The sequence below is a fragment of the Culex quinquefasciatus genome, chromosome 2, assembly GCF_015732765.1.
Source record: "Culex quinquefasciatus strain JHB chromosome 2, VPISU_Cqui_1.0_pri_paternal, whole genome shotgun sequence".
Taxonomy (NCBI): Eukaryota; Metazoa; Arthropoda; class Insecta; order Diptera; family Culicidae; genus Culex; species Culex quinquefasciatus.
In genome coordinates this window covers 101,840,325-101,866,418 of record NC_051862.1, presented here as the reverse complement: position 1 = coordinate 101,866,418, position 26,094 = coordinate 101,840,325, and the positions used below count along the sequence as shown (strand labels likewise).

At 43.7% G+C, this 26,094-nt stretch overlaps 1 pseudogene; it reads right to left on the bottom strand.

Annotated features, from left to right (window-relative positions):
• Positions 1-23,544: 23,544 nt before the first annotated feature.
• On the bottom strand, positions 23,545-25,329 carry LOC6048034 (annotated as a pseudogene).
• Positions 25,330-26,094: the final 765 nt, after the last annotated feature.

Here is a 26,094-nt window from a genome sequence, read left to right as displayed (position 1 = left end):
CAAAAAATGAACTCAGCGATTTAGCGAATACAGATTTATTGCACGATCATGATGACTTACTTGAAGAAGATGAACAGCTACAAAGAGCTCAAAGCCAATCTCTTGTTGCAAGCCAAAATCAAGGATACGTCAACTTTAAAAAATCTCTGATGTCTAAAAGTAAAATTTCGGAAACAAATAAAGAGAGTTCTGATGTCAACAACAAACACCAAAGCAATAAGAAAGGGTACTATATAACGAAACAGATCCCACTAGAAAATAATGTGACAACTGAGGCTTCCTCATCGAAAACCACAATATCATATACTGTGTTCCTTGATCCTTTGACAATAAACGATGGTCTTATGAACTCAGACGAGGTCAAAGCAACTACAATATCAAATGCGAAAAAATATCTTCCCAGAAAGGAAACTAAAGCAACGAATTCCTATATTAAACCCACAACACCTTCGGAATATGATCCAAACACAACGACCGTTAAATCAATCAGAAGTCGCACTGGTAAAAGTAGAACAGTAACACAATCCAACAACGATGAATATAGCGAGAAAGAAGTGCTTGATACAATGCAGATGAAAGCAAACCAAATTTTTGGAAAACTTAATGACGAAGAGGCAGATCATCTAATGCACGTTATGAAGACCGCCGATACTAACAAATCGGTTCGACGACTTATTCTTTTGTTAATCCAAACGTGTGATGACAATTATTACAAAACAGCTGAAGAATCGAGAAAACTACTACTTAATGCGTTGATAAATATCGATAGCAAAGAAGATGATAGCAGCGAAGTTCGAATAGTATCGTCAAAATTCAGAAACACTGATGTTGGAAAATCAATAACAACCTTTTCCACTCCAATTGTGACTTATTCAAATAAGCCATTTGAGAGACTTACAGGTGTTACCGCTGGCTTGGAACTCGAAAGTAGGGGAGTACTTGAAACTACAACCACTGGCTACGAGGATACCAATTCAACCATCATGGATCTATCAATCGAAACATACACCAAATTCAATGAACTTCGATCAAACAGTGGCGAGACCGAAACGACAACACTGGCATTTAGTGAGCAGCCGGAGCTGTTTACAACTACAGATACTCCAACAACAACGATAGAACACGAAACAACAACCATTGCACCTACCCCAACTGAGATGCCATCAACGACCCCAGTTCAACCAGATGAAAGAGACTTGCAAGCCTTAAATGTTTCAACTAGTTCTAGGATCCCAAAACAATTAGGAAGCGCTTTTAATTACGTTGCTGAGTCTAGTATCAAAAATTCAAACCGTCATTCGGACACCAGAGCATTAGAGTTGCTTAGGTCATTGTACTCTTTAGCGTCACGATGGGGTTGATTTATATTGACTGATTAGTAAGGGATTGTCCAGAAATTACATGGCCAGCACCACTTCTCTTTGCGGGTTTCTTTCTTTTATTTCGTTCAAGTCTAGACTTGGTACATACATCTAGGTACCCAAAAACTCGTACACATTAGGATTTGAAAAATGGGAAGATCGCTGATTTGGCGGTGACTGTTAACGACAGTGTTGGATCTGTTTTGAACTCGATATCACTATTGAACAGCACTTTCCAACAAGTTCTTGTTGATAAACACCATGCATAAAGCGTCGGTTTATATTTCGTTGATCCAAATTTCACTGATCCGACTAGGATCAAAAACTTAAATCGACGTTAACGCCCACATCATTGTCCCATGTCATTTTCTGATGATTCTGACTTTTAAGCATTTTTAAGTTTACTCTAAGGCAGCGGTTCTCAACCTTTTTCGACCAATTCCCCCTTGGATTCACCCCCCCCACCCCCCTCCCCAGAATGGCTAAAATCCCTTCAGGGGGGGATTTTTCACTGGTTGAGAAACACTGCTTTAAGAAAAACACATAAAATCTAGTACTTTGTTCCGAAAATCATGAAAAACAACACCAAGACTGTTTGTTCCATCGTTACACTTCTACGCATAATTGTCCCACCGAGAACTTTCTATCGCGGGATCATAAATTTTACGAAGCATTGTGTCTTGTTTGTCTGTTGTATAGCAAGAGGATTACTAATAAAAGCAATTAAATGCTAACTGGGGCGATTGGGGACATATAGGGCTAATGTGGACCCACGGGACAATTATGCGTAGAAACACAAAAAACGTTCGAAAAATTTCAATCGCGTTTTGCTCAGTTGTTCTTTTTTGAACATGGGAAAATTATGCGTAGAACGGCAGGATACGTCACTAAGATCATTTTACTAGCAGAGTTTTTTTTCTGAAGAACATTTTTAACTCATTTCATTTTTATTTGAAATTTTCTCCAGTTTGGCCAAGTCAGTTATTAGCATTGTTGATTTTGTCCTGCACAGCTAAAAAAGTAGTAATCCAGCTGCGTGTAAAATACCTGGGTGTAAAATAAATATTGCATTATTTTTTGCAATTTTATGTGATTTTACACCCTGAAATATGTAGCCCATCAGTATGGGAAACGTACTTGACCGAAATGTCAAGCTCAAATATACGTTTATCCTTACAGCCTTCCGTTGGTCTGATGGCCGAGTGGGCTAAGGCGCCAGTCCTTACTGTTGGTGCTGGGTTTGAATCTCATCGATTGCAACTTTTTTTTTGTGTTTGCAAAAATTGTACATGCAGTGTGTAATATTAAGTGTTTATTTTGACGAAGGTGATGTGCATGCATTTGCATGCGATTTTACTATCGGATTTTTTGCTGTGTGTGCGGGAAGGAGTTTATTGAGAAAATACTTAAGTGGTATCTATCAACTTTCTAAAATAAGTTGATTGTTGATCGGCCATTAAGGGCATCGAAATCAAACCTACAACTTTAGCTACTTAACATTAATTTTTAGTGACACTTTGCAAGATCTTACCAGAATTGAATAATTTTGCAGATGTCAGTTCTAATAAATGACAGATTTTAACATCTCAAATGAATGAAATAGTGTACTGTCCATGTTCGCATAAATGTCCTATATGCAAAAACAGCAAGCTGAGAAAACGCATTTGAGCAAGTCTCTACCAAAACCGGAAATTGATTTTATTTGTATTTTGTGATTTGGCTCAAACTTTGTGGGGGCTTTCCCTATTACCAAATAAGCTATTTTGTGTCATTGGTTCACCCATACAATTTTGGCAGCTGTCCATTAGGGTGCCCAGAAAAAATGACCCCCTGCCCCACAAGCGGAAAACGCTTTTTTGGGCTATAGCAGCTGTGTAAATTTTGAGCGAAATTGGATGAGATTAACCCATTGATACCCGAGCCTAAAATTGGCGAAAAAAATGTTTTTCATACAAAAATGACTTTTTTAAATCGCTAATAACTTTTTAGGATCGAGTTTAACAGCTTTGGTATGTTCTACAAAGTTGTAGAGCATTAAATTTTCAATAAGAATCTCACTTTTGGGAATATTAGGATGGAAGTAGCGCACCGTGCAGACCAAACCGTAAGAAACTTGGGGTTTCGATACATTTTTTCGATTTTTTTCCATACAAACTTCATCTCCGAGTATCAATGGGTAAATGATGACTTTTATTGCTCATATTTGGCCCAGAGTCCTAAAATAGGTCAAGGAACAATATTCAGCTTGTGGAGCGAGGTTTTGGAAAAAAGTCCCATATTCTGGGCACCCTACTGTCCATACAAAAATGGTTTGTAAATATTCAAACAGCTGTAACTTTTTAGTGAATTTTCTGATCAATTTGGTGTCTTCGGCAAAGTTGTAGGTATTGTTGAGGATTATTGAGAATAAAATAAAAAGTGACATTTTCTGCAGCAAATCCACTGTTGCAGATTTTGAGATATATTTTTCCTTTGGGTGTTTAAAATGGCAGTTTAAGTGATAAGGCTAGTCTTAGTAATGGCCTAGGATTATGGACAAGCCAAAAAAGTTGGAATAGGTTCAGTAGTTTTGGTATATCTTGTGTCCTTGACTTGGGTGAACGATGTGGTGATGGTCGAAACACAAAGACAATATTTACACATTTAAACTACACAGAAAAAAATGATAGTAGTAGGAAATGATGACAGATTTTGTGTCAAAAAATTAAAAATTTTATCTCTGAAAATGATGAATTTTCATCAGTTTTTGATGAATATTTATCAGGTTCACATTTTTACACATTTTTTAAGTAATATTACACAAAAAAGAGGTAATATTCAACCATCCAAATTTTCAACCTTCCATTTTTTTTCTGCGTACCTAGGCTTTCTAGGCTTTCTAGGCCAAGTGAAAAAAATATAATTCAACTCAAAAATGACGAACTCCTCGTCACAGTGTCCTGATGCAAACAATGCTCGAGCTGCCCTAGTAACATTTTTAAACTTACAGGTTTTATCATGGTTCTGGAAACCCTCATACGGCCTCAATAGGCTTTTATGGCCTACTTAAAACCTAAAATGTTACCAGGGTGTAGCTGTCACAGCCATGCGAAGTATGTTGCTGACATATCGGGCAGTCAGTCAAAAAAAACAGCTAGAAGTCGCCTGACAAAAAACTTTTGCTAGAAAGAGATAGGAAACCTGATGCAAACAAACGTCCAGCTGTCATGTAAACATACTTTGAATGTATTGGTAAATTTATGACTAGAAAGCCTTATTTGTTTCACTAATTACAAGACGAAACAACAAGTTAAAATCGGTCGAGCCAAACGCGCTGGCTGCGCGCGATGGCGGCTGAGCTTGTTCTGGTTGATGTTCAGCCCTTGTGACATCGACTGCGCGGTAGCTTCACTACCACCAGTGAGTCGAGCTGACGAGGGACGTCCATATCTTGCGTATAGAGTTATCTACGTGCGCATGTATTGCGTGTACGTACACGAAAAAGATTGAGGTTAAATTTTGTACCCGCCAGCAAAACAAATGGGGTGCTAGTGTGCGTGAGCTCGGGCTTAGATAACTCTATGGATCATTCCATCTGAAGCCCACAGGAGGAACCACAAATCTTAGAAGGTTGGTCTTAGTCTCAATTTTGAAGGAAATTGGGCGCATTTCCGTGATCAAATTTTTAAATTAATTTATTATTTCTACCTGTATTGCGCAATTGAAAACATAAAACGGCCGTATCTCAAAACACCCCAACTTATTTTTTATTTAACTTCACCATCGTATTCCCCGGCCAATTTTACATAAGAATCACTTATCGACAGAAAGGAATATGCTTTGTTCCAGAGATATCGAATTTTAAAGTTTTGAATTTTTGGGATTACTTACATCAGCTTCATTCGCCGCATCTGCTAGAAACACACAGGCGGGTTGATCAATAACTGCTGCCTGGTCATTTATTGAAATAATAATTCATCATAAATTATGTTTGTCAAATTGGGCCAAAATTAACTGTATAACACTGTAGGTGTTAATGGACTGTATCGAAATTGGCCGGGTTCCGATGTCGGAACAGTGGCGCACGATGGAAGAAAGACTTTCCGGCGGATTAGGATCGCGCACGATTCAATGAAACACGTCGTTCTCTTTTCAAATCTCCTTCCTCACTGACGTTTATTGTTGTGTTTGTTTATGACCCACTGCAACGGCAAAAACTAGCACGCAACGACGCTAACGACGCTCGCGTTGACAGACCGGCCGCGCGCCGAGGGGTCGGCTGTAGGTATTCCGCAAACATTCTCCCCGCCATTGAGACAGCATCTCAATTTAGAAGCGGACAGATCTTCTGAGCCGAGCACAGGTACTCGAACATTCCTCGACGCAGCGTCACGTCCCGAACCAGCCCTGCTCGATCCGCATGAACTGCTACGACCCGGGCCAGTTCCCAGGCTGTTGGTGGTGTGCTGTTACTCTTAACCAGTTTCCCTGGCTTGATGTCCTCCTTGCTTGCGTCGCCGTCCTGGAACGGGTGCATGGTGGCGATTGCAATGGAACGCTTCTTGTTCTTCTTGTTCACCAGTCGCTTCGTAATTGATCCGTCTTGGTTCTGATGTGGCGTCGTGATTGTGGGAGTCCTCTCGTTGAGAACCACGATGTGAGTACTTATCCGACACGGATTCGTGATCTTACCCGCCATCATCCAACCGAAGATAGAACGCTGTGCCACGGGGATTCCTTGTTGATTCTGGATCTGCCCGGCTCGCAGGATGGACAAGAAGACATCTGCTCCGAGAATCACATCCATCTCGCTTGGACTGTTGAAGTTCGGATCCGCTAGTTCCAGCCCCTCCAGGAAGGGCAGATCTGCTACGCTGAAGCGCTGGTTTGGCAGGGTTGCCGTCAGCCTTCCCAACACGTAGGCTTGCGTGGTGAGCTTGGCTTCTCCGTTGAAACGCGAAGACATCACCAGCGTGACTGCGCCGGCCGTGTTGCCGACAACTTCCCCGTTTACTCCACATACTTCCAGAGAGACCTTCGTGCGCTTCAATCCAATGCGCTTGACACATGCCTCCGTGATCAAGGATGCTTGGAATCCACTGTCGACGAGGCATCGCACCTGGTGCAACTTGCCGTCCTTTTCCTGCAGGTTGACGACCACCATAGGCAACAGTGCTGCCGTCGACGGGCCGTGCTTGTTCGCCTTCGTTTGGGCTGCGTTCGCTGAGAACGACCAGACCTCTTCCGTCTCCTCCGGAAGTTGTGGACTTAAGTCGTGGTCCTTCTCTTCCGGTTCATAGTCTTGAAGCTGCTGCTGATAGCACAGCGTCGTGTGGTGCCGTTGGTTGCAATCGGGTTTGTGGCACGTTGACTTCGAAAGGCACTTGCTCGCTGTGTGAGACGGCTTAAGGCAGTTGAAGCACAGCTTTTGAGAAAGTACTAGTTCTCGCCGTCCATCCACGTCCATGGCCTTGAACTGCTCGCAGTGGTACGTCGGATGACCCTCGCTGCACTTCGCACAGCTCGCAACAGCGCTTGTGTGCAGAACATGCATCCCCTTCTTTGTCAAATCGGAGGCCGGTTTCTTGCTGAAGGCCAAACATGTTTCCAAAGCATCGCATCGCAAAAACTCCAAAAACGCGGCAAAAGTTGGGTTCTCGACGTTGATGATCGGTCCAGCTTCTCAAGCAGCAAATGAATGAGCCACGGGTCCCGTGACTCGTACTCCCTTCCCAGTGCCTTCAGCTGGCGAACGACGTCATCGGATGTTGCCACGAGTTTTTTCAACCCTTTCGAGCTCGTGACTTGTTGCTGGTCAACAAACTCCCGGACGAGGGCAAACACCGTGTATTTCTTCTTGTCGTAAAACGTCACGAGTGCATCCCACGCCTCGCGGTAGTTGTCCTCGTTAATCGAAAACGAGTCAACCTTCCCCTTCGCTTTCCCATCCAGGTATGAAAACAAGTACTGCATCTTAACCGAATCCCGCAGGTCGGTCCGGTTGTGGATCGTGCACTCGAAGAGGTCCTTGAATGAGCGCCAATGTTTACGCTCCCCGGTGAACTTTGGGATGTCGATCTGTGGAAGCTTGACGACGTTTTGTGGTACCGAGTTCGATACCTGGCTCCCCACCGCTAGCGCCAACGATTGCGGAGTCGCTTTCTGGCACTGCGCGAGAAGCATCTGTTGCTGCGATTCCAGGAGCGCCCTGACGGCGTCCCGCTAATCGTTGTCCTGCAGGTTTTCCGATCTGGCTTCTGGCTCCTCCACATGTTGGTCCAAGTACTCCGTGTAAAGGTCCTTGATCTGGAAGTACGCCTCCTCGAACAGGATTCGGTGGTTGAACACCGTGACCACCTCCTCCAGGTTCGGCGTGGACTCCTCGATCTCGGTCTGAATACCTTCAAAACACCGAGAGAGATCGGTCAACTTGTCCCGCCGTTCCGTCACTTCACCGAGGGACGGATTACGGGTTTTGATGGCTTGCGCGACGGACAATTCCCACTACACGTTCGCGAGGATGACGTCTCGCTTGTTGGTGAGGGACTTCAACCGCTCTGGATCCATATCCGTGCCGCAAAGGACCAATGTTAATGGACTGTATCGAAATTGGCCGGGTTCCGATTTCGAAACAGTGGCGCACGATGGAAGAAAGACTTTCCGGCGAATTAGGATCGCGTACGATTCAATGAAACACGTCGTTCTCTTTTCAAATCTCCTTCCTCACTGACGTTTATTGTTGTGTTTGTTTATGACCCACTGCAACGGCAAAAACTAGCACGCAACGACGCTAACGACGCTCGCGTTGACAGACCGGCCGCGCACCGAGGGGTCGGCCGTAGGTATTCCGCAAACAGTAGGAACAGCCTTGCCAAACTTGTTATCAACAGCCTTGCCAAATTTGAGCAGGATCGGAGAGGGTAGTTTTCACATTTGCACTTTTTTCGTGCACAGTTGAGATGGTTGCGATGGAATGACCCGTATGCAACAGTATAATATATGTAAACGTTTCCAAAGGCCGGTTCGCACTGCCTTAAGTTCTAACATTTGAGGGTTAGGAAATAAGGTTTTGCAAGGCATTATATGGCAACAAAGTGGACATTTTTTGCTTAAGGTGATTGGTTTGACAATGTCTGAGATATGTATGTACGTATAAATAATATGCATTTTTCCATTTTTATCATCAAAAATTGCAATTTTTGATAGAACATGCTATGCGAGTAATTTGGACATGGCTTGTGGGGTAATTTAGATTACCTGAAAGTCTACCTGTCAGGCAAAAACGTAGCTTGGTTGGTTGAGTTGTTAAAGGGATTTAGATAAATTTAAAGGGATTTAAAATGTCAAAACACTCAAAAAGAAATGGGAGCAATGAGAACTTTCACAAAACCCATTTTTTAATTTAAATTTTTGCAATGAAAATGGTTTTTTTTATCAAAATTTATCGAAATTAATGACATTTTTCCATCGAATATCATCTCCATTATTCTCTGGTGTCATCCACATTCACGCAGAAAAATAAGGCATATTTGAATCAACAAAAAGTTGTAACATGGTCACTCTATTCGTTTAGTTGTTTTTCATTTAGCTATAATAATTTAATATAAACAAGTCCAACTCAATCAAGGGTTTGTGTCGAAGCTAGCACATGGCAAGCTTTAGTAGAACAGTGCTACACCTCACTTCCTCACACCCCCGCCAATCCGTCCGATAAGCCAAATAGTCCTGGAGAAAGCACAACTTGCACCACCACGTATGGGAAGACTTGCTGGGTTAAACCTGCCGAGAGAACTTGCACGATCAAGCCCTCTCGGAAAGCCTGGAATGAATTAGAACAGGAAAGCCAGATGACAAATATGTAAGAGGGAACGAGATGCCTTCAGTAATATTCCCAAAATCTGTTCGGGTAAATTCGTTACTCGAAACTACGAAATTTCTCACGAAATTACGTACTTCCGTTCAACCTTTCCCTAATGACGCTTTCTGAGGAAAGTACAATTTATACTCGTCCACTTGGTCCTGAGTCGCGGAAGAGGCAGCAGCGCCGATCCAGTAATCTAGCCCCCCCGGTGTGTTTAGCGACGGTAACTCGAGTGAAACGAGTGATCTGTAGATTTGTGTAGTTAATCTTTGTTCTTTCCTGTAGTGTCCAACCTTAGCTTAGCTAGTAGTTTGTGCGGTCCGATTCTGTGTGCGAAGAGGAATAAAAAGGTAAAGTACCTAGTGTGTGTGTTGATGTGTGATGTGTGTTAATCGTCGCCATACAGCCGACGACGGCGTTCTGTTCTAGAGTCGGAACCAACCGCCTCCTACCAGCTCGTGCTCGCCACACCGCCACCAAAAGCCTTAGCCGCCCTGCTGACCCCGCGGTCTCAGCGATCGAGCCCCGGAAGGCCCAGTGGGATCCGGAAGGGAGACCACACGCTACACGTGGCTCCAGGGAGAGCCATCCATCGCGCCAGCCGTTCCTGTCCAGCCGCTGATCCAGATTCGCCGCAGGAGTTCACCAGACCGTAGACCCCGGTCCACGTGGTCACGCACCGTCCAGGTTCCCGAAGGAGGCGACCCGTCCACCAGGCCGGCCAGCCGGCCAAGCCCGATTTCAACCAGGCCGCCCTCTTAAGATCGCGCGCCTTTCATCTGCTCCAGAAGAATATCGCACCGCGCGGTGCACTAGCGACGCGTAAGCCAATCAACGAAACCGGTCGTACTCACCTATTACGTAAAAACCACATGCGTACGCACTCGTAGACGTCGTCCGAGTTGCCAAAAACACACACACACATTTTCTAAGGCTCGTTGCCCTTTCCCGAGCCTAGTTCCGTTGGTCACCGTTACACCTGTGACCTCCGGGCTAACGTAACTAAGCCCCAGAACAAATCCGCACACAGATAGTTAGTAGAGAGAGAGAGAGAGAGAACCAAGAAGAGAAGAGGAAATGAACACGTAGGACACTACAGACATGTAACTTAAACCAAGGTTAAAAATGTACAATTAAAAACCACATTTAGCATGCAATATATCTCGTTTTTCACCTCCCCCAAGACGTTGTTAGCGTAGTTATTTTGGTGAACGAAATGTCTCTCTCGCCAGATTAGTTGCACGGGTCTAGAGGTCCCTCGCTTCGCATTCGACGTCTCCACGTTTTTGTTACTGTTGTTTTACTCCAGGTGCAAGGCTGCTTGGGAATCTCAGCCTGGGGTCTTTTCCCGTCGCAGCGATTGCGGCTGGGCCTAGTCGGGCATAAACCAGGCAAGTCGGTCCTCTACGGAGGTGGCGCATAACCCGTTTGCTAATTAACAAACCCGTGGGACGGTTATCGGACGGATTCCTTCGTGGCTACGATTTGCGTACCACAAAGTTTTGTGTTGCCACAAAGAGACGAGTTGTTCCTTTTAATTCCGCTATATATTTTTAATATCTTGACAGATACGTATTTCGTCTACTACTTGCAGACTTCATCAGTGTTCTGTTCTCGACTGAAGGTTCATCGCTGGTGTATCCATATTTGTAGTTACTGTAGGTACTACCTCCTCGTTCTTCTTTTGTGCCTGTATAGGTAACAGCTTAAACAGCCACGTTGAGCCATTACCTGAATCCTTGTTGAGTAAACGTTTGTTGCCTGCCTTGAAGATTTCCAAACTTTCAGCGACAGCCAGCTTCGATGGGTTAGTGATGTGTCTTAAGATGACCGCGTCGCTAGTTGTGATGTTATGTTTTTCCTCGATGATGTGTTCGGTTATTGCTGACTTGAAATGGGGGACAAATCCTTTCCGTTTTTCCTCCATGGCAATTTTGACATATGTGTGTATATGTTCATCCAACCTGGTTTGCAGCAATCTCTTAGTTTGTCCAATGTAGCTCATATCACAGTGGCCGCAGGATACCTCGTAGATGCCGGGTTTGCCTAAAGTCGGTATGGGGTCTTTCGTTGAACCTAAGATGGATTCCAACTGGCTGTTTCTACTGCTGAACACTAAATCGATGCCAAATTTAGCCAGTTTTTGTCGTAATGGGCGTGTTATCCTGTAGTCGAATTCTACTGCTGCTCTTCGCAGTGGCTCTACTGATGGCGTAAGGGTTGTGAGTGAAGTTCTGTGCAGTTTTCTTTCCTTCTTATCGATGATTGCTTGGATAGTTGTTCTGCTGTAACCGTTGATTTCCGCTGTTTCAAATATGTACTCCAATTCTTTCTGTTTTCCTGCTTCGCTGAGGGGTAAAGTTGTCATCCTATGTATAAAATAATGATATGCTGCCATCTTATGTTGGAATGAATGGTTTGACGTGGCTGGGATTGTTCTTCTGGTGTTTGTTGGCTTCCTGTAGATCTCGAAAGAAAACGAAGATGGGGAACCTGGCTCTCTTAGGATCAGGATGTCTAAGAAAGGTAACTTTCCTTCGACTTCCATTTCGTAAGTGAACTTGATGCTCCTGCGTGCACTGTTTATGGTGTCCAGTACCGTTGTTAGTGAGTCCCTTTTGATGATGCAGAAGATGTCATCTACGTATCTCCACCAACGTTCTGGTAGTAGGTTTTTGGTTTGTAATTCGTGTTCCAAAGCTGCCATATAAACATCGCTCATGAACGGTGACAGTGGGTTACCCATCGATGCTCCCATCCTCTGTTGGTAGATGCAATCCCTGAACTGGAAGTAGCTCTGTTCCATGCATAATTTGACGAATGTTATATACTGGATCGTTTTTTGTCTCCATAGTTCTCCCTCGTATTGTGATTGCAGCCAATCCCGTAGAGTTCCTATTGCGTTTTTACTGGTATGCTTGGGAACAGTGCTGTTACGTCGAAGGAAACCATTATTTCATCCTCAGCTATCGGTCCCGACTCTAAGAGCTCCTTTGTGAACACCTGCGAACTGATGATCGAACGGCTCGGGAAGGGTTTCGGCATACTCTTGAATTCCTCGACAAGCCACTTTAGGTAGTGCTTTAATCCTTGGTAGAGTTGGGTTCGGTACTCTCAACGATTTTGCAGTTTTCCCAACCGATTTCAAAAGGCCTGCACATTCTTTGATGGTGTTCTCTACTTTTTTGACCATATCGATTAGCGTGTATCCTCGTTGTAGTGAATATTTTTCCTGTTTCCGAGTTTCTCAAGAAGTTCCTTGTCGTATTCGTCCCGGTCCATGTGTGGTCCATGGTGTTTTGTTGTTGTGTGGTCCATGGTGTTTTGTTGTTGCTTCTCGTATTAATTTAGATACCGTCATCCTGACGCTGTTGATTTGTGCTGGAAGGAGCGGGGGAGGTTTTGTCTGTTTTTCGTCGATGCTGTTAGCATTGATAACAGTTTCGATGTCGATAACAATGTTTTCCAGGTTTGGTTTTGATGATACCGCGTACTTAAGACCTTTGTTGAGTAAAGTTAACTGTTCTTCTGAAAAAGTTTCAGAAGAACGATTAACAACGAACTCTTCTAAGGGTTTAACTACTGGTTTCATTGTAGTTTTGTTGATTTGTAAATCAAGATTTTTGTTGAATCAACCCTATACGTCAAAACAACATTTTCAAAACAACAAAAGATATTTGTGGAAATGAGAAAATCAAGGTTTGTTTCAACGCAAAATCGGCGTTGATTATATTCAACACAAATTTTGTTGAATCAAACCTCGTACAGCCTGATTCTACAAAAAAACATTTCTGCGTGTTCTTTTAAAATATCCATACAGCCCTTGGCAGAAATGTTTGAAATGTTTTTGTGTTCAATGTTGTCGATTTAGAAAACAGTTACAGCGAAATCGAAAAAAACATGTTGACGATTTTGGAAACATTTCAATGTTTTTAATTTTAACAACATAGAGTAACCGGATTAGCTTAGACTGGTTGCAACGCGAAGTTTTATAATTGTTTCAAATTGCGAGCAGTTTTAAATTTTTAGAACTGGCGGAAATGGAACTAGAACACGGTGCTCGCAACGCGCTGATCTAAATTTTGTTTCAAAAAAAATGCTTTTAATTGTGTGCGTATCTAATCGTGAGCGCGATTAGACTGGTTGCAACGCGGCTCTACTTTGTTCTAGCTGTTTCATTTTTCAAATAGAACTGAAACAGACCACGCGCAACGCGGAGTTGCAGTTTTATTTTTCGAGCAGTATTTTGAAACCGGAATAAAACTGCTCGACGAGTTTGTTTCAAACGTGAGACGGTTTGGAACTGGAATAGAACTCAGTTTCAAAAAAAATCAGATATATAAAGATATCCACGTATTCTTACACACACACTATGATGCTGTGTTGATAATCATACGCACACAATGAAAAGCATTTTTTTGAAACAACATTTAGATCAGCGCGTTGCGAGCACCGTGTTTTAGTTTCATTTCCGCCAGTTCTAAAAATTTAAAACTGCTCGTAATTTGAAACAATTATAAAACTTCGCGCTGCAGACAGTCTTACAGGTTTCTATCCGTGTAGAACCTTATTTGAACACGTTTAAAATATTGTTATGAATAGTGAAATTTCGATGTACAGTATCGCTTACTGTACAATCTAGAGGTCGCCGGTTCGAATCCCACGATGGATACAAACTAAATCGGAAATGCGAATATCGGTGCCTACAACCCGTGCATTACTGCAAGCCAGATATGGATACACTCTAAAAAAGTCATCTGTTAAAAGAACTTGTTTGTTAATTCACGTAGAGGGTACCCAGTAGGATGCAAAAAAAAAAGTTTTTTGGTGACCATTCAGGGACTTGCTCCGGTGGGCATACTGAGCCAAAATCCCAAATATGAGCTTGATTGGACGTAACAGCATAGTAACCTGTGGGTCTCGTGGCGCAGGGGTAGCGGCTTCGGCTGCCGATCCCGATGATGCTATGAGACGCGGGTTCGATTCCCGCCTTATCCACTGAGCTTCTATCGGATGGTGAAGTAAAACGTCGGTCCCGGTTTCTCCTGTCTCGTCAGAGGCGCTGGAGCAGAAATCCCACGTTAGAGGAAGGCCATGCCCCGGGGGGCGTAGTGCCAATAGTTTCGTTTTTTTGCATAGTAACAGGTAACAGGAGCTGGCGCAGTTTTCCACCTTTAAGTGGTTGGTCCCTTCCTCGTATTCATAATGTGAATACACTACACAGCCTCAAAAAAGTGTATAATTAACACTTATATTTTACAAAACATCTGAGATCCGACCTCAAAAAAGTGTATTAAAACACTAAAGTACTTATAACTTTTGATAGGGTTGTCATTTAATTACCTATCCAACGATGGGTCGCATGATAGATCCGGACATCTTTTTCATCAAAATATTTGAGATCCGGTTTTTAACAAAGTGTAGCATTACGGGTTTTCTTACAAAAACCACCCTTTTTACAATCTTCCGAAGTTTAGCTAAAATCGTTTTTTAGCATAACTTTTGAAGTACTTTTCTAAACTTCATAATATTAACTAGGGTCTTGTGAGACCCAAAGACGGGTCGAATGAAATCAAAACGGTTCAAATCGGTTAAGCCCAGGGGGCGACATCTATATCTCACTACAGGCAGCTCGCCCGTAGCCAACACAAGCTGTCAACTTCGGCACTAGAACAAAAGGGAACTGTCAACTTCGGCGCCAGCACAAAAGAACAGCTGTTTATTACGGAACCAAAACAAAGCAACTGCGCACTGTAAAAAAAAGTACAAAAACTGCAGATATAAAATGGAAATAAAGTAATTATTGTTTTTATGTAAAATTTTACCGCAATGTAGGTTTAAAAGTTAGTGTATATTTGTGAGGTGATTTTTTTATAAAAAAAAAAAACTTGCGACCAATATTTCGTTTTTTCGAAAACATCAGTATAGATTCAAAAATTCATAACTCGGTCAAAGATTTTTTGCACAACCTGGAAATTTCTGAAAAGTTGGCATTTAATGTCAAAAAAAATAAAGTGTTTTTTTGCAAATCAAGTTTTAGTGACAAAAAGTTAAATAAAAAATCACAAAAAAAAATTTTTACCGTGTATTATATTTTTTCAGTGTAGACCTACAACTTTCAAAAAAAGACACCAAATCGATCAAAAAATTCCTTCAAAAGATACAGATTTTTGCATTTTCACATATCATTTTTGTATGGACAGCTGCCAAATTTGTATGGAAAGTTAATAAAGTTTCAGTCGGATTAAAAAATACAAAAAAAAATCGAATGACCGAAATCTGAGAGAACTGCTTTACTGTGTAATTTGACTTTTACTACAGTAATTCTTATAACAAAAATTGAATTATTAATAAAAGAAATATTTTTGTTTTCACTGTGCGCAGTTTGCGCGCGTTATCAATCTTAATCACCCAAGATGGCGGCCTTTAGCATCCCCCTGGTTACGTGGTGAATGCTTTGGTGGACAGTTCGAAATATTTCAAGAAAATTTACCGCGGTTAATCATAACTTTTCAGCAAAAAATCCTAAAAATATGGTGTCTTCGGGAAAGTTGTTCTAAATTAAATTAAGGTCCTACATCTGAGAATTGATAAAGATTGGACAACTATAGCGCCCTCCACAGGTTAAAAACTGAAACAGTTGCATTGCTCCATACATTAGAAAGCGATTAGAGGGAGGGGTTCCCATGGTCAGAATGAGCTCAATTTTGGAATTTTGCCTAGTGATGGGTTAATCTTTGATTTCAGGGGGTAGCCCCGAGAAAACCCGGATTTGGACAGAGATAACGATTTTAACAACCGCACTACTACACACTCAATCGCGAGTACCTTAGGTAGAAAGCCATAGAGTTATCTAAGCCCGAGCTCACGCACACTAGCACCCCATTTGTTTTGCTGGCGGGTACAAAATTTAACCTCAATCTTTTTCGTGTACGTACACGCAATACATGCGCACGTAGATAACTCTATGCCCAGATAGTATCAATCCGACTCTACATGGCACAGGTTTTCTATTCTGATTTGTTTCAAATTATTGTACGATCAGTTCCTAGCTGGACTCGGTCGCTGGAAACGACCGGCGACTCAACGACCGACGAAATAGGCGGCGGGCCAGATGCGGGCATAAAAATGTCAAAATCTCTCCCCCCCTCACTTCGTCTCACCATCCAGCTGCAGCTTTGTTGGCAAACAAACGGAGCACGCGGTCGCATGATGGCGGCATCGAGCCAGAATTAGGGGTGATCATGTGATTACAAATGAAAGTTTAAGAAAAATATTTTTTTCCGACCTAATAAAAAAATTGCGAGCATGTTTAAACAATTATTCCTGATGTCGGAAAAGTGATAAAAAAGCTAAATTTTAATCCATAATATTTCTATAAATTCTCGATTAAATTTTCAAAAGGCCCTATTTGCATAGGAAACCCATGAGGGATAGGTTGTTTTGAATATTTAATCTAGAATATTGAATTTTTTCACTCCAACTGGGAACCCCTAGGTCTATCCACGACCGTTTCCAATGACCGTGAGAAGATGCCAGAAAATTCAGCTACGAGCTAAATCCACAATATCATGTTAATGTGAAGACTATCGAAACAATTTTTTCGAGTAGGTAGGGTTAGATGCTTTAAACTTAAAAAGTAGTTTTAAAGAGTTAAAAAATGTGAATCACCCATTTTCAATTCCATTTAAAATGTGTTACCAGTTTTTCAGGGAGCCAAAGATGTATGAAAAGAGAACGCAAAATGAGAGAACGTCCCCATAATTTAGCCACGTAGTTTCTGGAATGAACCCTGATGCCATTTTTTCCCCTGTGCGATATTAAAGTGAGGATAACAATTAAAAACGCAAGAAGCGGATATGATACGTGCCATCTCTAACTCTTTTGCTTGCTTTAACATTTTCTTTTTTCAAAATTAACTCAAATAAAGCGCATGCATATCCTTTGAGTGACGGAAAATGATGAATAAACAAGAAGAAAATTATTGCGAAACGAAATCCTATTTTAACCTTAGTAAAATATTTTGTCTGTATTGAATCCCTCAAATCTGCTGAGAAATTTAGAGTGCTTTACACAACCGATCCCCATTTCAAAATGTAATTATCTAATTCTATTGCTAATTGGTTTCAAATCGAACGTAAGACAACTGTTAAACCCATTGTTCGACGATTTCCGAACAAGTGCTAAACCGTATTGTTCGATTCAAATTAACGAATAATTTCTATATCGCGAAGTTGAAAGTGAAACATCGAGTTCATTTTTTTGTCCAGCTGCTGTTAAGTCAACCATGATAGCTGAAAAAGTGTCACTCCATGTTACGCTCACATCTATCTTTTTTTGATTTCTCTTTTTTGAAACTTCAGAAAGATCTTATTTCCTTTTATAAGTACCGTCAGACGGAATGACTATGGGTAAAAAACGATACACCTCTCGTAATTTCGTAATAACGAAAACAATTTAAATATGTTCTTATGTTACTAACATTTTCCCAAAATATGGTGGAATTTTTTAAGTGCCAATGGTTTGAAAATTGACCCCATGTTACACCCCTTAGAGTATATGATACTAAAATTATAGATAGGTTCAAAACCCGTCATACAACAGTGTTTCTTGTTCGAGGGAATCGGATTGTACGATCAGTACCTAGCTGGACTCGGTCACTGGAAACGACCGGCGGCTCAGTGACCGACGAAATAGGCGGCGGGCCAGATGCGGGCATAAAAATGTCAAAATCTCTTCCCCCCTCACTTCGTCTCACCATCCAGCTGCAGCTATGTTGACAAACAAACGGAGCACACGGTCGCATGATGGCGGCATCGAGCCAGAATTAGGGGTGATCATGTGATTAAAAATGAAAGTTTTTTCAAGAAAAATAATATTTTTTCGACCGAATAAAAAAACTGCGAGCATGTTCAAACAATTATTCCTGATGTCGGAGAAGTGATAAAAAAAGCAAATTGTTAATCCATAATTTTTCTATAATTTTGATTTTGTTCACTCCAACTAGGAACCCCTAGGTCTATCCACGACCGTTTCCAATGACCGTGAGAAGATGCCAGAAAATCCAGCTGCGAGCTAAATCCACAATATTAATATGCCCCAATGTTTGAAGTAGAGATCTCGACTTTTTTTAAAAGGTCCTATAAGCTATTGTCTTTCACATGCTCATAGGCCGAATTAAAAAAACTCTAGAGATTTTCAAACATTTTGGTACTCTTCGAGCAATTTCAACAAATATATTCAAAAGTTGATTTTTCGAGAGGTTACTTTTGGCCAAAAACGTACCTCAACTTTAGACTGCTGCCACAGGATTTGTTCTAGGAACGAGATTTTTTCAGCTAAGTTATCTTAAGATGTCCCCTACACAACTCTGTTAAAAGAAAATCATCTTGACCCAATGTCACTCCCACTAACGGTATAGAAAACATAAATCTATTATTATATTAATTTTTTATACAAGCATTGTTTGATAAACATATAAACTACAAACCCCTTACGCACTTGCTGTTTATTAATCTACTCCTGCTTTTGTTTAAAATCAAATGAAATAGGTTGGTTGAAAAGGAATCAACTGAGTCGGGTGGAAAAGAATACAACTAGTTGTCAGTGTTAGCCACTTGCAAGCTATCAGTGAAAGCCGCCTTCATTTCCTCTTACTTTAATTTTTTGGATGGAGCAGTATTGTATTTGAATGAAAATAAATTTAATAAAGTTTTTCAAATTGTAAAAGTATTTTTGGACTCGGAGAGCGAGTTGTGGCGCTATAACCACGGCAAATAGTTGTAACTGTCGAGTTACCACCGGCTCACGAGCGCTACCGAGACTTTCTCATATAGCCTCAGGGTCGGCATGCTTGCGGTACTGAAACGCGGTAAGCTGGGAAATGCGTCGGAATCCAGAAAAAAATATCCACATGGGGGGATATGGAGGTTTTCAAATTCCAAAGGCGTGTCCACGTGGTTTATGCATCATTAATCATAGGGTGGTGATTAAATCACGTGAGCATCGCGATGATCAATCGCGCCGTAGCTACCGCCACGAACCTCATAGGTGGCCAACGGACTATGCTGACCCGGGACGCACGTACCATAGCATTATGGAAGACCCCGACTCTCCCGTCACAGTCGCGCCACCGCTCTGCAGCGACTTCACTTGTTCCGGCCATCCAAGTCGTCCCAGTCCTGTGTACGGTTCCAGAGAAGGGGCCTTCCAAATGCCAATCTCAGGCAAGTACCATTCCGTTTCACAAGACGGCTCTTTATCGGACCTTGAAACTCGTTCGACTTCTAGCAACGTCTGCACGACAGTGGTGTCACGGTTCGCTCACTCAAATCGTGGTTCAAACGATACGTCATGACGCTCAAGTGTGGTTTGCTCATGATTGCGAACCAAGCACGAGCGAACCACGATCCGAACGCCTGCCGTGGTTCGCATGAACCCTTGCTCTCTCATCGCGAATGAGAGTGAGAGGGACCATCAATTAGCGGTTCGCAAGAAGAGCTAAAAAACAGCACTCAGAGAAAAACATTTCATGATTTTGACAACAGAAGGCTACGGCAGACGGCTTAAGTGACTATGGAGGGCTACAGAGCATGGCTGCTACAACTCATTGGGATATCCTGGATCTTCCAATGACTCCCTGGATTTATTATCGGTGGGTCTACCGCCGTAACAAGCAAGAGGTCTGCGGTTTATGACTGCAGATCATACCCGCATAGCTCCAGTGAGTGTGGTAGATTTTTTTATATTATGCTGTTATGTCCTGGGTCAACAGAGGACTCCCTGGTTCCTTGAGGACCATCCACAAACGTGGACACTTTTTTGGAAATCTCAGCCCCCCCCCCCCCCCATCGTGGACAATTTCCATTCAAATTACATCTTTTTTCTATGGAACGTGGTTAATCGCCATAGCCCCCCCACCCCTCCCCACCCTCACCCTAAGGTGTCCACGTAGTTTATGGATGGTCCCTTGATAACAAATTAATAAATTTGAACAATTTTGTGGGAGTGAAGAATTAAAACAAATAAGTTTTTCTATCAGTGCCTACATTCTCCGTTGGCGAACCGTTCGCTGAACGCTCTCTTTACTCCGTTCAGAGAGGAGCGGCAAGCGAGCAGAGAAATGATGATCGAAATTTTGGTTCGCGAACCGTTCAAACCCGCCGCTCTGAGCGTTCGATAAGCGCTCACCCGATAAGTTCATCGATTGAGTGGTTATGATACGCTCATAAGCGAACCGTGACACCACTGCTGGACGACATGCGTGAACCGCGCCGACCGACCGAGTTGCAGCTACCGCACCGGACCTCCTCGGTGGCAATCCGACGAAGCGGTCCCTGGACGCACAACCGCACGTGAGCATCGCGATGATCAACCGAGCTGCAGCTACCGCCACGAACCTCATTGGTGGCCAACGGACTACGCTGACCCGGGACGCTCGTACCGTCGCATTATGGAAGACCCCGACTCTCCCTTCACAGTCGCGCCACCGCTCTGCAGCGACTTCACTTGTTCCGGACATCCAAGTCGTCCCGGCCCTGTGTACGGTTCCAGAGAAGGGGCCTTCTGTCGACGCTGCCGTTGATACGTTCTCATCTATAATGCGAGACCACATCGACCAGTTCGTACCCAAGGTCAGGAAGCGTGTCACCTATCACCTCCCGTGGCAAACTCCAGAGCTTCGCAACCTGAAGACACAGAAGAGCCTTTAAAGTCTCCTCCAGGTGCAGAACACTCTCTCTTCGAGATTATTACTTGAGCATCAATAGCAGATACCAACACCACAGAGTAACCCAGAGTACCCAGTCCGAAGAAATGTCATTGAATTTTTTGGCTCCATTAGGTTTGCTGGTAGCAGGCGTGCGATGTACCTGCGATGTACCACCAAGTTGAACCAAAAATCAAGAGGCAGTGCGAACTCTGTCTTACTCTGTGCCAACACGATTGAGCCGCAGTTGTATGGCAAGCTACCAACGAAGGAAGCAGCGTGAATTAAAGTCCAATCCCAAGAAATTTTGGAAATTCGTTGATGAGAATCGTAAGGAATCTGGACTACCGTCGTCCTTGCACCTGGCTGACGAGGAAACTGAGAGCACCGGAGATATCTGTAAGCTGTTTGCCAAAAAGTTTGCAAGTGTTTTTTCATGCGAACCTGTAATCGAAGACGAGACCCGATCTGCTGCCGACAACGTTCCTCGATGCGACCGCTCTCTTGCTTCGATAGAAATTGACGAAGACGCCATCTCAGCTGCGGTGACTAAGCTAAAGCACTCCAGCTCCCCAGGACCGGACGGGATCCCCTCGACACTGCTGAAACGTTGTTCATCTGTATTACTAGTGCCCCTCTTACACCTATTTCGCCTATCCCTCGCATCTGGAAAGTTCCCGCGCGCATGGAAGCAAGCCTTCATGTTCCCTGTCCACAAAAAAGGCGACCGCAGGAACATCGAGAATTACAGAGGTATATCGGCTCTGCGCGCTGCATCGAAGCTGTTCGAGCTGGTGGTGATTGATCCCATCTTCGCTCACTGCCGCCAGGAACTATCAAGCGACCAACATGGATTCAATCCGAAACGTTCCACAGCAAAAAAATCTACTTTGTTTTACTGAGTTTGTTATTGACAGTTTTGAAAATCGCTCGCAAAATGACGCGGTGTACACAGATCTGTCAGCTGCCTTTGATAAAATCAATCACAACATAGCAATCGCCAAGCTCGAGAAACTTGGATTCCGCGGTAGTTTGTTGACATGGTTTAGGCGACGACACGACAAGCCACTCGACTCCAAAAAGTGGGCACCAAATCGGCCTATCCCTCCGGTTCCTTTGGAACTGGAAACGTCAAACTGGATTTTCTTTGAAAAATGGTTCAGTTTGGCAGCTCTGTTGGAGCAGCTGGCTTTTGACATCGAGAAATGTCAATTCTGACAAAAATATCTTCAATGACGAAAATCCGGCAAGGTCAGCGACGCAAATTAAATTTTGTACGGCTAGTTTTGAGAAAAAAGCGAATCCGGAGAAGGACCTGGTCGTTGAGAACTGAGATGATGCCGCCGGGAGTCCACTCTTCGCGTCCTCCGGCACCGAAACCCTCTGAACAACCACCTACGATCCAGCTCGGAGCAGTTGAATTGAAATGGCCATCCACAGGAAACGAATTTTCTTCAGCAATTTGTGAACCTTTGAGCAAAAATATCACTTTTACGGTCAAGTTCCGGCCCAAGAGATCGCTTAGCCAACCAGACGCAGATTGGATCTGGCAGATTGTTGATAAGTTCCGGGAAAAGTGAATAAATTCGACATTCCGAGAAGTACATGGTGCCTAAGGACTGATGAACTGACGGCCCCGTCACACAGCCGGGTTTCCTTGTTGAATCGCTTCGAGGTCCTCTGGAATCTACTCTTCATGGAAAACAAGAAGTATGTGAAGTTAAGATTCAATTTAAACTCGGGTGGTCTCCGACGCACTTGAATCGCTTCAACAATAATGGGAGGGGTAGGGGGGATCGTTTGGTAATTGTAAAGAGAGGAGAAAAACCACTTCTGGAGCAACATTTGAAAGGGGCGGTACGACATTGCTCTTACGGCCTTTCGTTCCATTTAAACGCGTGTAATGAAAGGCCGTAAGAGCAATGTCGTACCACCCCTTTCAAATGTTGCTCCTGATTTGGTCACAGTGATTCTGCATCAGGGGGATGCTAAAGACCGCCATCTTGGGTGATTGAGATTGATAACGCGCGCAAACTGCGCACAGTGAAAACAAAAATATTTATTTTTTTAATAATTCAATTTTTGTTAGAAGAATTACTGTAGTAAAAGTCAAATTACACAGTAGTAAAGTTAAACGTTTTATGTGATAAAAGTACAACTTTAAATGAGGTTATCGGCCCGATGTGTGCTTAATAATCCCAACTTTAGCAGTTTATTTTGCAAATAAATTGATAAAAATCACCTCACAAATATACACTAACTATTAAACGTACATTGCGGTAAAATTTTACATTAAAAACAATAATTATTTTATTTCCATTTTTGCCTGCAGTTTTTGTACTTTTTTTTTACAGTGCGCAATTGCTTTGTTTTGGTTCCGTAACGAACAGCTGTTCTTTTGTGCTGGAGCCGAAGTTGACATTTCCCTTTTGTTCTGGTGCCGAAGTTGACAGCTTGTGTTGGCTACGGGCGAGCTGCCTGTAGTGAGATATAGATGTCGCCCCCCTGTTCTGCATGAGTCGTCGGTGGAAATGCCCGTAAAAAACCAGAAAACCAAACGAGGAGCTTTTATTTGTCAAACCGGTAGTTGATTTGTCCGTGACGGCCACTCCCAGTGGAAAAACTAAAATAGCAGATTACGAACGCGCCTCGACCAGCTTTGTAATCTTCTCATGCATTTCCAAACTCTTCGGATTGACGTACTGCTGCTGGCGTGCCTAAGAGTGCACCGTCCTGCCATGCTTCAAATCCCCCACCATGTTAATGGTCAGTCCGTTGACCATTCCGATTTCTTCCCTGATGGTGAAGATGTCCAGCAGGGCTTGCGTGTGATGTTCTCTGATTCCGTCGCCGACGTTGATCAGCGGCTTTCGGCAGTGGTGGGCTGCCTTCTACACCGCTCCCGGTTCTGGATGTCGTAGCACTCCCACGGCCGAGTAGCCGGCCATCACGAGGATGTTGTCCTCAAGGGTCTCGCTCTTCTTGAAGGAGGAGCTCGTTTCATCCATGAAAATTACGCGACCTCCGAGACATTGCAGTACCCCGCGACGCGGCAGCTGGTCCGCGTTCTGACCTCGTAGAAAACGGACGACATGATCTTCCAGCGCAGCAGGTCGTCCAACAGAGATCTTTCGTTATACGAGCTCGCATCGTTTGCGCAACGTTGAAGATCTCGTTGAACTACTTCTTGCTGAACATCGGAACGCTGAGCACGTGCTTGCCGGCCATGGTCCGTTCCTTCGGAGTGAGGCTAGCGGCCGGAAGGAGGACGTCCTTACCGTAGTTGCTGGTGGAGTCACAGCGGATGCGAGAAAGTGAAAAAGTTGGGTGGTTCTGAGGGGCTTCTCAACACCCCGTCTGTTTCTTGAGGTTTCTTGAGGTGCCATTCTCGCAAGTTTTGGCCGTAGCCCGGATTAGCGAGAACGACCCCGTCCACAAACGCGGTTTCACCGCGCAAAACTTAGCCTTTATGCCAGCGATCGAGAACCAGCGACCTTTGTAGGGCGGCGGGAACCCCGGGATGATCCACTTTTCGTTAAATTAATCTCGACGTAGGTGTTGGGTTGTTCCGGGAGGCTTAAGTAGAATCATTTCCAATCCTGGCGGAGGATTCTCCGACTCCTTCTCCTGCTTCGTGTGTGGCGCATGATCCGTAGCAAACACGTCCAGATTGTCCCACAGAACTTGCTGATCCTCAGGACAGCACAGAACCGGCCTAACCTCACCTTTTCCATGTCCAATCCGGTCAAGATCGAACATCACACATAATCTTGATCCTTTTCTCCTTCGCCACTTTAAAAATCATGATTTCCTCCTTCCGTGCCACGTGATCAACCAACGACGCCAGCAAGATCACCGCCGCCGTCGCTGTTCCCCATGAACGCAAAGTGCGCCCTCTTGGGCCAATTCGACAAATGCTTCTGCCACACGATCTTGTCCGTCAACTTCAACGTCGTGAACGTTTCATTCAAGTACATCTACGACGCGGCAGCCTGCGGTGCCAACTCCCCAATCGTACCACAATTTGTAGACGACGTTCCCACAAACACCGCGTAGTTACAACGAACCCCCTTCCGCGCCAACTCCTGAACCAGCTCGAACGCGGCACGATCAAGGATCGGCGATGTCGTGTTTGGCATCGCGCAGATCATAAATAGTAACCACCAGCAACTGTAGCAGCCGTCCCGGAATCAACGTCCTCCTTGTAGGTGGTGCCGGGTTCGCTCAGGTTACGTGGACGTCGGTTAAGCCGACCAGTTAGACCATGGCCCGTGAGGACATACAGTCGGTATGGGTCTTCATGACGGGGCCCTTCTGATACGGCTAATGACCTCCACCAGCAGCCTGGTGCACTTGATGTCCGTTACGAGGGGATCGAGTGGTCGACGGCCAATCTGAAATAGATAAGGAAGGTCTCGCATAGGTCCCCGAGCTTAGCGAATCTCCAGCGTGGACTAACCGAAGCGTCAGCAAGAGTGAGAAATACCTAGCGAGTGCTGGCTGCTGATTTCGCAGAAAGAAGCACGCTTAAAGTTACTGTCGGAATCGATGCGTGATGACGAACTGTTCGCCGGAATGGCTAGCAATAGGATCGCCTCCTGAATCGATTTTGATATAATTTCGAAATATATTAAAATAGAGTTTAACAAAAAACAATGTTCAGCCAAATTGATAAAAAATGGATTTTAGTGTTTGTAAACATTAATTTCCAAATGTAAATATTGCAGCTCGATCAGTGTTGCAAGTCGATTTTATTTTCTGGGAAAACCGAGGGGTCGCTCGATTTACCGTGACTTTGGTGGCTCACGGTGATTTCACGGGATTCACGGCGGGACCAATTTTTAATCAGATTTTTCCTTCGAGTGTCTTGTCGTGTCGTCGGTTTAGGTCATACCTGTCGGGACGCTCGCTGCGAGTGAAAATTGAGGACGCACTATCCGAAAGCTTTGACGCCACATCTGGAATAGGACAAGGCAGCCATCTCGGCTCGCTAGTGTTTTTGTTCTTTTTCAACGATGTCAACTTCACCAAATCTGGACCCGTCTTGCCTACGCAGACGATCTCAAGTTGTTCGCCAAGGTCGACTGCTTAGACGACGCCAAAGCCTTACAGCGTGAACTCGATAAATTCGCTGACTGGTGTGCGGTGAACCACATGGTTCTCAACCCAGGTAAATGCCAAGTGAT